The sequence below is a fragment of the Ammospiza caudacuta genome, chromosome 3 (genome assembly GCF_027887145.1).
Source record: "Ammospiza caudacuta isolate bAmmCau1 chromosome 3, bAmmCau1.pri, whole genome shotgun sequence".
NCBI lineage: Eukaryota > Metazoa > Chordata > Aves > Passeriformes > Passerellidae > Ammospiza > Ammospiza caudacuta.
Window position 1 is genome coordinate 45634492 of NC_080595.1, and position 15042 is coordinate 45649533.

Sequence of the window (15042 nt, forward strand, 5' to 3'; positions counted from 1 at the left end):
TTAGGAAAGATGGAATTATTTTTTTAATCAGTTATGTTCCAAGGAGCTACATGTGCAAAAAGGCTAAGCAAGACCTGAAGAAAGCCCTGCTCTAACAAGGAACAGCCTAAACAAAGTTCTTTGAAAAGAGAAATCAGGTTATCTAGCAATTATATCCAGAATGGCACCCTTACTATTGGAAAAATGCTTCCAAAATATTTTCCCATGTTAATATCATGGGAGTTTATTCTGGGCTTCACAGGCAACTCTGCTGGATTTGTGATTGCAGAGATGTTGATGATTTAGATGGGTGGGGGGCAAATAGTTTCACCAACGCCCTCCTCCAATTGCTAGCATTTATTTTGAACCTATAAATCTCATTTTCCTTTCAACAGGGAAAAAAAAACCCCTGACCACCACACTTTTGCATTCTTATCACCACAAAATACAAAATATAAAGCTGGAATTACCCCATTATGCATTTGGAAGAAGTGAAGAAGAAGCTAACTTTAAAACAAAAAAAAACTAGCAACTGCATGGACTGTATGCCAATTTGTACTACACTTAGCCAATTGATTTAAGTGCCATCAGCTTATGTTGCTCTTGCACACTTGCCAAAAGAAATTCTGTTTCCTTTTTTAAATCTGCACCAAAGGAGTCCCATCTATAAAACCAGTTCTATTGGCACTATCCTGAGAAAGAGAAGACCTTTACTACAACATGCAAGAAGATACAACACTGTGCCTGTACTAATCACTGAGTGCACTGAAGCCAAGCAGTACAGAACAGCTCTCATCCCTTACAGGAATCTGCCAGAGTCTCCAGAGCAGGGTGATGGTGTATGAAGTGCATACTGGAAAATATCTCTGCTGTCCCAGCTCCTGAGCCACATCTGGGGAATTCTTTGATGGAATAGTAAGTAGTTGGAACAAGCCTAAGTTATGCTGGGGAACATTTTAACCACAAATGATACCATTCCAGCTTGTCCCCAGGCATCCCAGAACTTTCCAATGTAAATTCAGCTTAAGTCACTAAGTGCTAAGTTGGCACTAATATTTAGAAATATGTTGAAAAAGGCAACATATTTCTAAAATAGTGAAATGAAAAGTTAAATACAGAGGCTTCCCCCACCCCCCTCCCTGAGAATTACAGCTAAATCAGTTAAAAACTGAGTACTACTCTGAGTACTACTAAATATATATATATGTGCATGTTTTTCATTGCATCATGCATCAAGGATCTTAGAGAGAAGGAATTTTAACAGGTTCTTATACTACATATCCTCATGTTGGTACATGCTTTGGGCTACTGGGCCTTGTGGACCTCAACTGATACCTCTGCTTAGAGAAAGCTGTAGGACAACAATGAAAAAAACCAAAGAAAACCCACACCAATACAAAAGCACACTCCCAAAACCACACAACACATTTCAAGAAAATGTTTATGACTCACACTGATGAGGGAAATTATATGTCACTGTGCACTGAGTCCCACCAGCACAGTGAAATAGATACTTTCTGTATTTTGAGAAAGTTGTATTTCACTCATTATTTGGCTTTGTGCACCATTTTAGACACTACAGAAACACTGAAATCCAAGTATCAATGGTAGCTGCAAAATTCAATTAAGCTCTTTACTATTCCAGATGACTGCAATGAGTCTAAAAAACACATAAGTTGAAAAATAAATGCAAAACATCTGCTAAACAATAGAAACAATAAAAGTAATAATGCAACCGTTTCTCCTGTAATTAAACAAAAACTATTGAGTACTTCCTCACTGTCCCCCTCCCTTTTAAGTCTTTGGGGTAAAACTCTGCCTTCACATTGATCCTTCTAGGTAAGGTGCATGTGCCATTGAGAGTAATTATTTATCAAGTTCTTCCACTTTGCATTTTGTTGATGCTGTGTTTTGTTTTTTATAAAATAAACTGCCAAAGGCAAAGTTAGATTCAGAAATCTCACAGTTAAATGCCATTTTGAATTCTTAGAAATGTCACCCTTTCAGGGAACTACTTGGTACAGCCTTCAGACATTTTGAGGTGAGCCAAGCTGCCAGGATGGAAGTTGCCACTGCACATTGCTTGATGCTCACCTTGCCTCCTATGATTCCTTATAAAACAGTATTTTGATGGGACGGTATGGGGCATTAAGGGATATTTACCTTGAACTTTGTGCCCTAGATTGGGACTTAGTGGCTCTAAAATCAGCAACTCAGTTAAAACTGATACTCTGGTGTAAGCCCTAACTTTCATCCAGTTAAGACTTTGGAAGGCACATGTGGGAAACCCCTACCTTTTAGGTGCAAACAAGATCTTACACCCTTTAGCAAGAACTTGAGAGCAGGAAAATAGATGAAAGCAGTTATTGAAATCACAGGCATAAAAACACCCAGTTTCTTTATATCATTGATTGCAAAGTGCTTCAGCATGGTAATTTGGTGCTATATAGGAATCAATCATATGTTCAAATGGCATTACCATGTTGCCATCACCACAGAGTTGCTTTTTCAGCTTGCCTTGAGTCAAACAAAATCCCAACTTCTAATGTGATATTAAAAGGCCACTTGCTTTTGAGGAGTAATCCTCTTGGTAAAAGACAACAATGCTGGCACTGACAAAACTCATTCATACAGAAAGCTAAGCTTAAGGGAAGATTGAAAGCAACTTAAACTGCTTAAGAGGAGGCACAGCTCTTTCATCATGAGAGCACAAGAGGGAGATTTAATGAATAAAAATTAAAAAGGCTACTGTATTTTTCTACATTAAAATATTACTAATACTTTAAAATAATATTTTCCTGACATTTTTAAAAAGAGCTGACAATTTCAGGCTACAACTTGGTATGTAAATGCACATGGACAACCACTTTGAAGTTTTTGAAAAACAAAAATGAGGCTGCCAGCTAGCAGAGACATTGACCACACATTAGATGCACACAGAACATCACTAGAATAAAACCTTTGTAGCCATTACTCATGCAGTTATTTTCTTAGGCCAGGACACGTATCAACAAAAAAATAGGTGCACACCAGCTAAAATGCAAGTGTTGCAAGGATTTGGCATATTTTAATTTTACACATCATGTCACTGCTTCTGCTACTGAATCAGAAATTAGTGGGAAGACATGCAAAAAAAACAAAACTGCAACCTTTCAAGTCCATTCAGTGGGAAATATTGCAATAATACTACAGTAATATTTTTAACATAACAAATCAATGTATATTAAATCTAATTTTTTAATTCAATTTTCTAAATACCGTTGCTATTCCTAAAACTCTGAAACTAAGGGATGCACATTTATTTAACATTGTTAAAACATTCCTTGCAGCCCTAACCTTGCACAATTCATTATGGTAAATTGACTAATCTGAAGGTGGGGTGGATTTTTTTTAGGCTGATTAATCACGGAGTTGCTGCAACTTCTTCTTTCAGGACACTGAAAGCTCTGCATGCCGCAGAAAGCCCACATTACTGACAAACCCTGCTATTACAGATCACTTTTCTTCCCTTGCTCTACTCACTCACTCCATCAAGACTAGCTGGAAGACTGAATTTGAGACATGTTGAAGATGCAACAGCAAGCTTCTCTGGGTCTAGTTTCTGTGAACTGGACTCAAAAAAATTGTTTCAGGAAATGATTGGTTACACATTTGCAGCTGCTCTGCTGCAGGGAAAGGATGAGGTAGTTCAAATTCAAAGCAGGATTCAAACATTTTTCACAGCATTTCTACACATATACAACAAGACATGATCGTATGCCATGAGAAATTTAAGAGTACTCAATTTGAGTTTAGAAAGCTATAATTATACACAGATGTACATTAGTGGATAATTTCATTACCATTATTTAAATCTTCCAGACCACTTCCCTTTAGTTTTGGTATATTTGTATGCATTGAATATTATATTCCTTACAAGCATTGCAAAGCAATTCTTCGTCAGTTATTTCACTTGGCATCAAAACCAATTTTAAACAGTTCCAAGTCCCTAGGTATTGCTTCTATATAAAAAAAAATTTAAACCACACTTAAAAGTACTACTGTGTTTCTTATTTTTGTCTCACAATACTTTTTTCTTCCTTTTAATTATAGTTTCAAGTATCACGGATTTGACATTTAACTGCTACGAACTCGATCTCATTATAGCAGAGATTCCAACCCCACAGTGGCTTCCTATCGAGAGAACAACTTAACAACACGAAACATCCTTCGATACATTAAGATATCACACAGACCTTACAAGTAGCAACTCAACACACATCTCTGAAAAGCTCTTGAGTTTGGAAATAACTCAAGTGGGAGCTGACTGTGCTCCCAATACCAGCCATTCCTCTCACAGGCAACCTAGATGCCGAACAGCATGCAACATTTGGGCACAAGAGATGGCTGTGAGCTATGTCCTACCTGGACTGGTAGACACTCAGACAAAATAATTGAGAAATGTATCTTTGTTGAACAAAATACCTGTTAAAGCTTACTATCTGTTGCAGAACTTTTGAGGTGAGGGCTACTGCAGACAGATTTTCTGCTACTGGTGATTTTCTAAGAGGAAAGTGCATACTGGCAGCACCTTCAAAGAGCAGCATTTGATCCAGCTGGCCTAACACAAGGCTGTGCTGCATCCAGCAGCACACATCAGTCACACCAACTGGTGGGTTTGGAAGGGTGCTCTCACTGCAAGATGACTCCTCTCAGGACTTCATACACTTCTGTTCTGACCACATAATTGGGACCAGACACACAGAAGCACTTCCATGTGGTGTGGAGCAGCACTTGGCATTGCAACAGCGTAATGCCTGCTCAAGGTTTGCATCCCTAAACCAAGCATAAAGGCTCCTCCTAAGAAAAAGTCTCAGAGATGAGGAGAATCTGACAGCTGACTAAGACACTGACACACTAAACCCAAGTTTCTTTGCTGCTGCTTAGCATCTCCCTCTGTATTCAGTGTGTGCCCTTCCCCCACCCCAATTCAGTTCACAATCTTTCAATTACCCATCAAATCAGCAGAGTAAGCTCTGAAGCACCAGTTCCTTCCAACACAGGAGTTCCTTCAGCAGTCCAGTGTCCAGCTCAGCCTGATTTCTGACCCAGCACTCACTCCCTGCCTCCCAAGGAGTCTCCAGAAATACAGCTCCAGTCTCTCCTGCTGCAGTAAACGAATCCAGCTTCCCTGTGTGCCAGGCAAGCACTCTAGCAATTTAATGTAATTATATTATGGGGCACCCACTTCTTCCCTTCTCAGCAAAAGCACTTTATATAAAACAGAGATAAAGTATCCTCTGAAAATGCCTGGAATGCTGCTTCTCACAGAAAAGACAAGCAGAAAATATCCCATAAAAAAATGTTAACTTCTTCTGACTGCCAACCTGCTTAGCATACTAAAGCAGACATTTCCAAGCACACCAAGAAGCGAAACATAAACACTGAAAAACTAGATATTTTGCAATATTTGATTATCACTGTTAGTGTCCACAATTATTACAGCAAAGATGATTTCATTTTCGTTCTTACTCCTTTACTCAGTGTAAGTAAATTGCTGTCAAAGGCACATTCTTTTCATCTATTTGAGTACTCAGAACAAAAATAGAAGCTTCCAGCAGGAGGAACACACACAGCCCTCATAAGAACAACATTTTATATTCTCAAAAAAAACAAAAAACAAAAAACAGGGAAAAGCATCAAGATTATACCTTGATAGCTGCATGTACAGGAAATGTGTTTAGATATACTCTCAGTTAATGCATTCAAAACATTTTGAAAATGGCAATTACTATAAGCTGTACTCTCTAGACAAAATTAAATGCCTTTGTGTCCTACCATCTCTGTAAATGTTACCTTTACTTAGTGCAAAGTACATATTTTGTAGCTTACAGGCACTATCTAAAGTACTAAAACAACTATAAAACATGACATTTTCTAAACCTAGAATGGGATTAAACAAAAATAATGCTTCATCTGAGGTTTCTGGAAAACAAGTATACATATTCTCTGAGGAAGGTCTCATCCAACTTGGCAGTTGCAGACTTATTTGTACAGCAATTAGGATCATTTGGAAATTTGGGTTCAACTTAATTTCTGGGCACAATAGACCTACTCAAATGACAAAAGCCAAGGAGCAACAGAAAACTCCAGGTAGAGCAGGTCAGGCTATTCAAGAAGTATAGATAAGCTATTAAATATGAAAATGTGCATGCAAGTATATTTTAGGTTATCTTCAAATTTTCATTAGTTTCCTAAAAATAATAGCATGAGTTCCCTCCCCAATACCCACATTGGTATAACATACACGGGATTAACTGATTAGCCCACAAATGCTATACACTTTCAGACTGTATTTCAGCATTTTACAAAAAAATGCATTTTTCTGTAAGTACCTGTCAATAAATTTTAAAAAACAAACCCACAACACTTACAGCTTGGTGAGAACTCAGATACCCAGCTCCAGGTAACCCATAATAAACCATGTTTCCTTTTGCCTAGAGGCTTCATCCACTCTAGTGATAAATGTCAAAACTAAGTGGGACAACCTTATCACTTACCAGAAAAGCAGAGAATTAAACGTTACTTGCCTTACAAAATTGACAATCTATCACCAGAAAGAGGGAACAAAAAAACCAGAAACCCCAGAAACTAGAACATCCTTTCCATTTCCTTCAGCTCTACAGTGAAAAAACACTGTTAGAGCTAAAGTGATTTTCACACTGACAGTCAAGACAACACAATCATTCCTCCCAAAGAGATGAAGTGTGGGTAAGAACACATCTTCTTGCTAGAGGCTACTTCTATTGAAGTCTTCCATGCCAAAAGAAGCCCTGCCAACCAAAGATCTCCACAGAGGCCACCACAGGCAGAAGCAGAATCAGCACCTGTTGTGCAGTGCCCAAGCAGCAGAAAGCAACATGGGACTCTTCCGGCTTCACTGTCACCTCTTCACAGAAGCAGCAGAAGTGAGGGGAAGGTCTCATACCCCCAAAGAACTCAAATGGACAAAAACACTGCAGAGCAGTCATGAAAAGGCTTTACTGTTTTTTTCTAAGATCACTCAATCCTCATGATTCACGAAGCTGCATAAATGTACAAGGATAGATGGCAAAAAGAAAGGAGAGGGAAGAAGAGTAGGAGAAACATATAAAGGGTATTGGGACTGACAGAAGGCAATAATCTCATGTGCACCAGTAGCTTTGAAAGCAAGGAATGAACACCTCTAAGAATGTCAGCAAGTCATAAACAGAATCCAGTATTTCCTGGTAAATTTATAATGTCTCAAAAAAACCTCACTTGTCTGCATTACCTGCCACAAACTATGAAAATAAAACATCAGAAAACATTTGCAGTGATTATTTCAATTAAGGGTAACATCAAAGGCTATTATCATTCAATTTTAGTTTCCAAAAGGAAGCATTGATGTTGACAAAAGACCTTTCCTTGAAAAGTTAATTCATGGGGGGTTTTAAAATAATGTTGAAAACAGCCTTCTATTCTGAAAGTATTTATCAGTACAGACACAGTTATATGATTTATAAGTACACACTCAGCAGCAATAGTGTTTAAGTGGCTCTTTCAGTTGTGCTAGATTGGGGGAAAAAAATCTAAGAATATATTTATCACAAATCATCATCAATCAAAAGGAGCTGATTGAGCTGATCTATTAGAGATATGCAAGCAAAAAACCCCCCCGAAACTCCAATAGCAAAAAAGAAAGCAAAACTTTACTATTTGCAACTTGATAAAAACATCTTACTGGTCATATTCATCACCAAGGAACATTTTGTCATCATGTCTGATGTGAGTTTAAAAGTGTTTTGAAGTACATACTTAGGCAGCAGCAATAACTGTAGCATGCCTATCCCATAACTTCTAATATTTGCAAGTAATATTTCTCTTTCTTGTTTGGGTTTTTTGTTGTTGTTTTTGTTTTCTGGGTTTTTTTGTTTTAATTTATGAGTTTCTGAAATGGGAAAATGAAGAAAAAGTGGCAACAGCTTCCAAACAGGACATGGCTTGGTACACAGTCTGTATCTGCCCACTGTGTTTCTTTCAGAGTCCATAGCTCTTGTTTGAGAATTACAGTGCACATTCATTTTCTCACTCAAGTGCTTTCCAAGATGTGAAACGTGAACATCCAAATAGCTTAATACAAGTACGCAGGCGTCAATTCAGATCCAAGGGGTACAGAAGCCATGTCATTCAAAAAATTCATGAGATTAGACTAAACTGTTTAACAATCCCAGTTGATTCTACTTACAGGAGATGAAAGATCCCATGGAACAACTAGTCCAGTAAGGGGGAGAAAGGACATCATCCTGAAGTGCTGCAATGCTTTGCACAGCAAATGTGGAGCTGGTGCTGCTTCCTCTGACAAGGCAGCTGCTGCTGGCAGGGGCTGCTCACACCTCACCACACCTCCATCCCCAGCTGCTGCACTGTCCCCACTGCTCCCCTCACAGACACTGGTGTGGCACATCAGCTCACCCAACTCATTTGGCTGACTTGGCAGTGAGCTGGGGAGAGGTGTGGATGTATCATTTCACCGGGTGGGATTTTTTAAACCACAAGACCAACCACTTAATCTGGGGTACTGGATGCAAGGAAGCATTCCCAGCCAGGGTAGCAGGGAAAAAAGTGCCAAAAGGGGAATTCCCATTACAAGTAAAGGATTACAAGTTCAGTTACAACATTAAACTACACATCACTCAAAACCACTACAAATTTTCCTTCCTTGAAAGAAGGCAATTACTCAACAAATGCTCAGGCATGATTTAATGCCACCTCTTAATTCTACAATATCAGAAGTGTCTGAGGAATTAGTCTGTATTTCAAAGTCCTACCCCTAATCCTTGCTCTTAGCTCTCTAAAGAATTACTTGCTAAAGAAAATATAAAAAAAAAAGCTTTTGCACAGGAAGAAAAAGGAAAGCACAGAAAGCAAAATTTAATTTTAATATTTACTTATGTGAGTGTGTTATATTTTCTGGAAGTCCCGAGAACTAAAGTTAATTAAAATAAAAGTGAAGTACTGATCCAAAACTAAGTATACTGAAGTATTCCAATAGCACAGGCATTTGTAAGTCTCCACCTATATACATCTGAATGAAACAATAAGAAAATTGCTCACCAGCAATACAAGAACCAGATGCAGCAAAAATGAAGAAAAAAAATCCCCATAACTTGTACACGCATCTTGAAGCACAGAGAGCAGAAACAGAAAGTAATTGGAACAAAATCCTTTTCTCTTAGTTTTACTTAATAAATATTTAAACCTGCAAATGTACCTGAGATCAAAAGGATATGAGAAATGCAATTACATCTAAAACAACAACTGCTGGGGCAGTCACATCTACAGTTTGTTAGCAAAGGGGAAAGATGACTATTATACCAAAATAACATAGAAATTGTTAAACCAAGAAAACTATCTTGCATTAAGGAAAAAGAAAGGAAAAAACACACCAAGATGCAGCTGACAAGTTGAATGTTTTGCTGGATGAGATCTGTAGAGCTACAATGCAATAAAGCAACACAACATCACGACACGTTTTCTCAGCCATAATGGAAGGTTACCACAGGCATAAAGAAAGTGAAGGTAGACTGAGACCATGGAATTAAAGTTGCTGTGTCTTGGAACTTTTCTGTAGAATGCAAGAGCATTGTGTTGGTTTCTAAGAAAACAACAAGGGGAAAAAAAAAGCAAGAATGATACAAATGACACAAAAATCTTGACTTATTTTTAAATGGAAAAAGGTTAATCTTCAGATTCAAAAATCAAGGCATTGAAAAACAAGGAAACCATTTCCTTCTACCTCTTTCAAGGAGGTCATCTTGGACCACAAAGAGATGAAATAAGTCCCTGGAGTCTGAAAAATTACTTAGTAACTCCTCTAATTAAATAACCTTCAGAGAAAGCTTGTGCTTGACAGATGACTTCTGCCTTCAATAACTCTCTGCATATTTTCCCTCCATCCCAACACTAGGATTTATGATCAGGTCTCTGCAGCTCTGGGCACATGACACTGTACACATAGTATCACTTTTCGGCATCTGTGTCTAACTGCAGATCTGCAGATTTTTACTAAAAAAATATATTGTCCACAGCTAGTGTGAAGTTTTACTCCAGTTCAAAACTTCTGACAGAAAATGGTATCTATTAATGCATTAAACATAAAAGGCTCCATACTACAAAATTCACATGGATGACTGCCAGTAACATCTTTGATTTTTGCCAGACCCAGACAGCATCATTCATCTGCAATAGTCAGGACTACTAAATCAAAACTCAATCCCATAATGAAACAAATGCCCACCACAAACAAGACGGAAGTGTGGAAGACAGACCCCTACACCAGAAGGAACAAATACTAATCCCTCCTGAGATAACAGACATCTATACTTCAAATTTTTTCTGCCAGACTTTAGTACTACGATTTCTACCTGAAGTAGGCAATGCAGATCTTTGGATCTGTGCTCAACACAGAACAAAGCTGATTATTCCTTTGAGAGACACCATTCTGCAATAAGGCATCAACTGGAAAAGAAAAGATTGGAGGGTTTTTGTCTACTGAGGTTAGCACTCAAACCCATGCTAGTACAGGAAGCTATTAGAGAGAGCACTCTATTAGTAAAATTTCGACCACACACAGACCCAGAGCTTCAAGGCAGGAAATCAGGCATTTGCCTTGCTGCTCCTCACAGACAGCACTGCCTTTCCTCCAATCTGGGCTGCATTAGTTGGTTTGTACTCTCAGAAAAAGTAGTCCTTCAAGCTGGGATACTGTTAGTCCAGCCCTGAGCAAGGCAGATTGTAAGGCACAGAGGGAAGCAGTAATTTCAGGCAAATTTTATACCAAGAGTATAAATTGAGCTCTTTAGATACAATTTAGGTCCTGTGTGCAAAACATTCAATACTCCCACTGTGTATCAGACATCTATCAGAGTTGGGAGCACATAAAGTTAACAATACACAAACTTATTCATGGAAAAAACCTAGGGGGGAAAAGTTTAGAAAAGACTGGGCAATTTACTGAGGCACTCAAGGAATTCTGCACACTTGCAAGCAGCAAGGCGATTTCACACTATGCAGGCACACTGGAGTTAATCCCATTCTAAAGAGAGATGGAAAACCTCCTCCTGGATGCTAAGGCCTAACAGCAAAAGGTTGGGGCTCAAGTCTGCTGAAGTTATGGCCTATTCATCTGCAGTCTCTCAGAGGAGAGGTCACTAACTGTGACCCTTAGTGACGATCTCACACAAGCTCCACAAAGAGCCCTTCTCACACAAACTGACGTAAATGGGGGAGAGCCAGAATTAAAGCCTGATCCAAGCATGACAGCTAAGCCAAGTGCAGTGCAAAAAGCTTTTTTGCTGCTTCAAACCTACCAAAATATGAAACAGTCTTGAAATTTAGCAACTCAAAAGACTCCAACAGGAAAAATTACTCCAACCCAGACTCTGCTTTCAGGCTGCCTAACTCCAGCTATTAGAAACCTTTCAAGCAAAATTTAAAACATTCTGCAGAACTTTATGAGGTACCATTCTCTAGAATACCTTCAAATACATGGAATATCAACCTTAAGGTTAAAACATGTGAGAAGATGAGATCAAAGTCATCATCTAGTCTGGAAGTCATAACTGGTATATAACAGACAAGAGCAAAATGTCATTCCTATCATCTCGTGTTCTCACAACACAAACTACCCCACTATTTTTAACACTAAGCTCTCCACCTCTTCTCACTATATGTGACCATATACTGACATTAAAGCCTGCCCAAAGTAGGTGAGAAAATAAAAGGATTTGAGGAGAAAGATTCCTTGTACTGATGTGTATGATGTGCATGCATGTATATATACAAATATATGTACACACAAAAATATATACATGTGCATATACAGAGTTAATCACAGACTTACGTTGTACTAGAAAACTGGGGCGAGGCACAGGGTAAGACACCAAGTGCACTTTCAAAAGTATAACAAATGTAAACTTCCACTAGATAGAAGAAAAACAATATAATTAATTGGTCTCTGGCAAGAGAGAGAAGAGTTGAGATCAATCACAGCACAAGAGCAAAAAGCAAAATTTAAAGATATATTACCACAAAGACGAAAAACAAACAACCAAAACAAAACCTAAGGAGCAACAAGAATTCACAAAACTTAAGAAAAGCAATAGTAATAACCATCTTGGACCCAAGCAACAGCTGCATTCTCAATTTTCGCTGGTAGAATAAATAGTCATAGGGATTAGAAAAGTCCTTAAAGATAAGAGAGATTCTAAAATATTTAGAGAATAAGAAACAAGTTGTTCATCAGACTTGGAGGAATTCAAACTACATGAATCAGAATGTCCTATCTTTTCAATGACTTGCTTTGAATAGTGTGGATAAATAAAGTGGGTACAGTCTAATGGCTTGACTTTTTAGACCGGTCATGCTGTCAAAAAAAATTAGAGACACCAGGTTTTAGTACTCCACACATTGCTCTAATGCTTCTAGTTTGGGGAAAAAAAGGACTAAATATTGAGCCATCCCACACAAGTTGAGCTTCAGAAAAGTAATGTGTAGCACATTTCTCAAACAGACTCATAACTTAAAAGCTATTTCTAGACTAATGAGTAAATATGATCTGTCAGAATTCCTTTTATTTTGACTCACATACCCAGATTGATAGTTGAATTGCAGCCTAAATGCACCTTCACCATAATTTAATGTTCCAGTTAAGACAACAATGGGTAACAGAACAACACAAGCAGAAGCATTTATAAACTAAGGCCATGAGAAATTAGGCTTTCTAATCTTAACCCACAAGGAGCTACAAATATTTAAATTCACAATCCAGCCTTTCCTTCAGGCAAATCATAATCTGATTTGCCCTTATCTGCTACATTGTCTAATATCTTTCAAACAGCTTGTCAAAGATGACACACTGAAGTCTATTTTGAATTGAGCAACAGATTCAAAAGCAGAACAAGGAGGACTAATAAGAAAGGAAAGAACAGGATAGGCCATCAAAAGATCTTTCTGGGTCAGGAGGAAAGCCTAAAGAAAAGCCTGACACACACATGAAAAACCAGAAAAAACCTAAAACTTCCTAGAGAAAATAAAGAAAAAACTTCAGACCCACCAAGTAACAATTCAAAGTAAGTCTTTCTTTGACACTTAATTTTCACTACCGAATACATATGTTTTAGATAACAGCAGCTTTAAAAGGTTTATTATTAAATATATAGATCCCTTGAAAACTCATTTATTTTTCACTTGCAGGAAATCACAGATAAAGACAGGCAGATTAGATCACCTGTTCTCACAGTGTGTTTTATTCTGTTGATAGATATCCACAAATTGAGATTAAAGCTGAAAAAAAGAAGTGCTAGAGAAAACCTGGAGAGAGAAAATCCCCTAAATTTACAGAAACACAAAGAAACATTTACAAACAACTTAAGAAAGGGCAGATACACGTTAACTTCTCCAGGCACTGAATGCTTCTTTCCAAAAGCCAAGTGTCTGGTACCTTTTTGCCAGCCCCAAGCAATAGTGCTTGATGTCTCCAGCCTTCTTCCTTTTTTTTCTTTCCACTCATACACCCACACTCCTTCCCTCAAAAAGGATTTATCAGTCCTTAAAACCAGAGTGAATTCCTTGATGCTCAAGCTGATCAGGTGCCACTGACCCAAGCTGTAACACAAACATGAGTAGGTTACAGCAATTGTCTCTGATATTGCTTTTGAAAGTCACCAGCTCTATTTCCTCACACTAACATCACAAACTGTTCCAATCCTGTGTCTCTCCCTTTCACGAAAAGAACTCCTGGTGTTATACAAAGGAGTTGCTTACCATGAGCATTATCTGAAAAATCTGTACAGGATAATTCCAGGTGGTTGTAGTCTATTAAACACTCTTTGCCTATTTTCTGCTACTGCTTCAGAGCCACATACAGATAAATGAATGATTTTACAATCTCTCATACTTGTGACCCATTTACCATCAGCATTTAAGGCAAAACACTCAAAACCCCATTATCAGCTATATATCCAGTGCTAAACATTTGTTGCAAAGGTACATATTTATAAATAATGCTGAGATTATATAGAGGCAGCATCTGAGCTTTCTTACACACAGAAAAATGGCCAAGAGTTTCCCTTCATAGGTGAACAAATACAATAAATTGGTTTGGAACACTTGTAGCACAAAGTTATTGTGGTTATTCTTGTATCAGCTACTTTCATTACTACCAAGAGAATTCTCTTTTCTGGTTGAGTTAGTGAAAACAACTGGCCCGTTGCTAAAGATGAAAGAGGTGAATTGTCAGTCATAAGAAGGAATTTAAAATTTTAGAATTATACTCAAGTAGGTGAAAAACAGCAATAAATTGAATATTTGTTAAAATCCACAACCTAAAATAAGAGCCATAGGTTTGCCCTTAAGGAAAAACATTTTAAGTAAATTGCTTGTTAATCAGGCTATTGGTTTAAATTTTCTTCATATACAGTAATAGGAACATCTTATTAAATGCGCAGCTACAAACAACAATTTGGAGAATGATCCTGGTTCAATCCTCGGTAAAACAAGCCTGAAGCAGTGCATACAGACAGGTTTATTGATTATTTTTGGACACAGGAAGATCCTGCATTTATGAAATCAACCTCCTTGAGGCAAAGATAAACTTACAGAGAGACTCAAACACTGAAGTTTACCCTACACTTGAATGGAAGATATTGATTCTGTCTAAACCATCAGTTCATTCCACTGACTACAAACCACTGCTGCTAGCCTCACTGAAGAGAAATAACACAATTCCAGTTTTAGATTTTCAAATACTCTTCCACATTGCTTTTCAGAAATATTTTAACTAATAATAAAATTTGATTTATGAAATAATGAGATACCCTTGACACCACTGCAAGTAAAAAGCAGAGTGGACTTTTTAAGCCTAGGATACAAAGTTTTACCAACTATTATTCAAGACTTATCTACTGAATACAGAATTTGAAAATAGTACCCTGGTAACCACACTTTCAGCTTTGTGGATTGCAAGCAGCATATTTTATTTCTTAGTGACCCTTTATACAGGGA

General features: G+C 37.8%; 1 protein-coding gene across 1 annotated transcript in view; it reads right to left on the minus strand.

Annotated features, from left to right (window-relative positions):
• Positions 1 to 15042, minus strand: part of GALNT2 (polypeptide N-acetylgalactosaminyltransferase 2) — an 88897-nt gene that overhangs the window by 40285 nt on the left and 33570 nt on the right. The window lies entirely within an intron of this gene.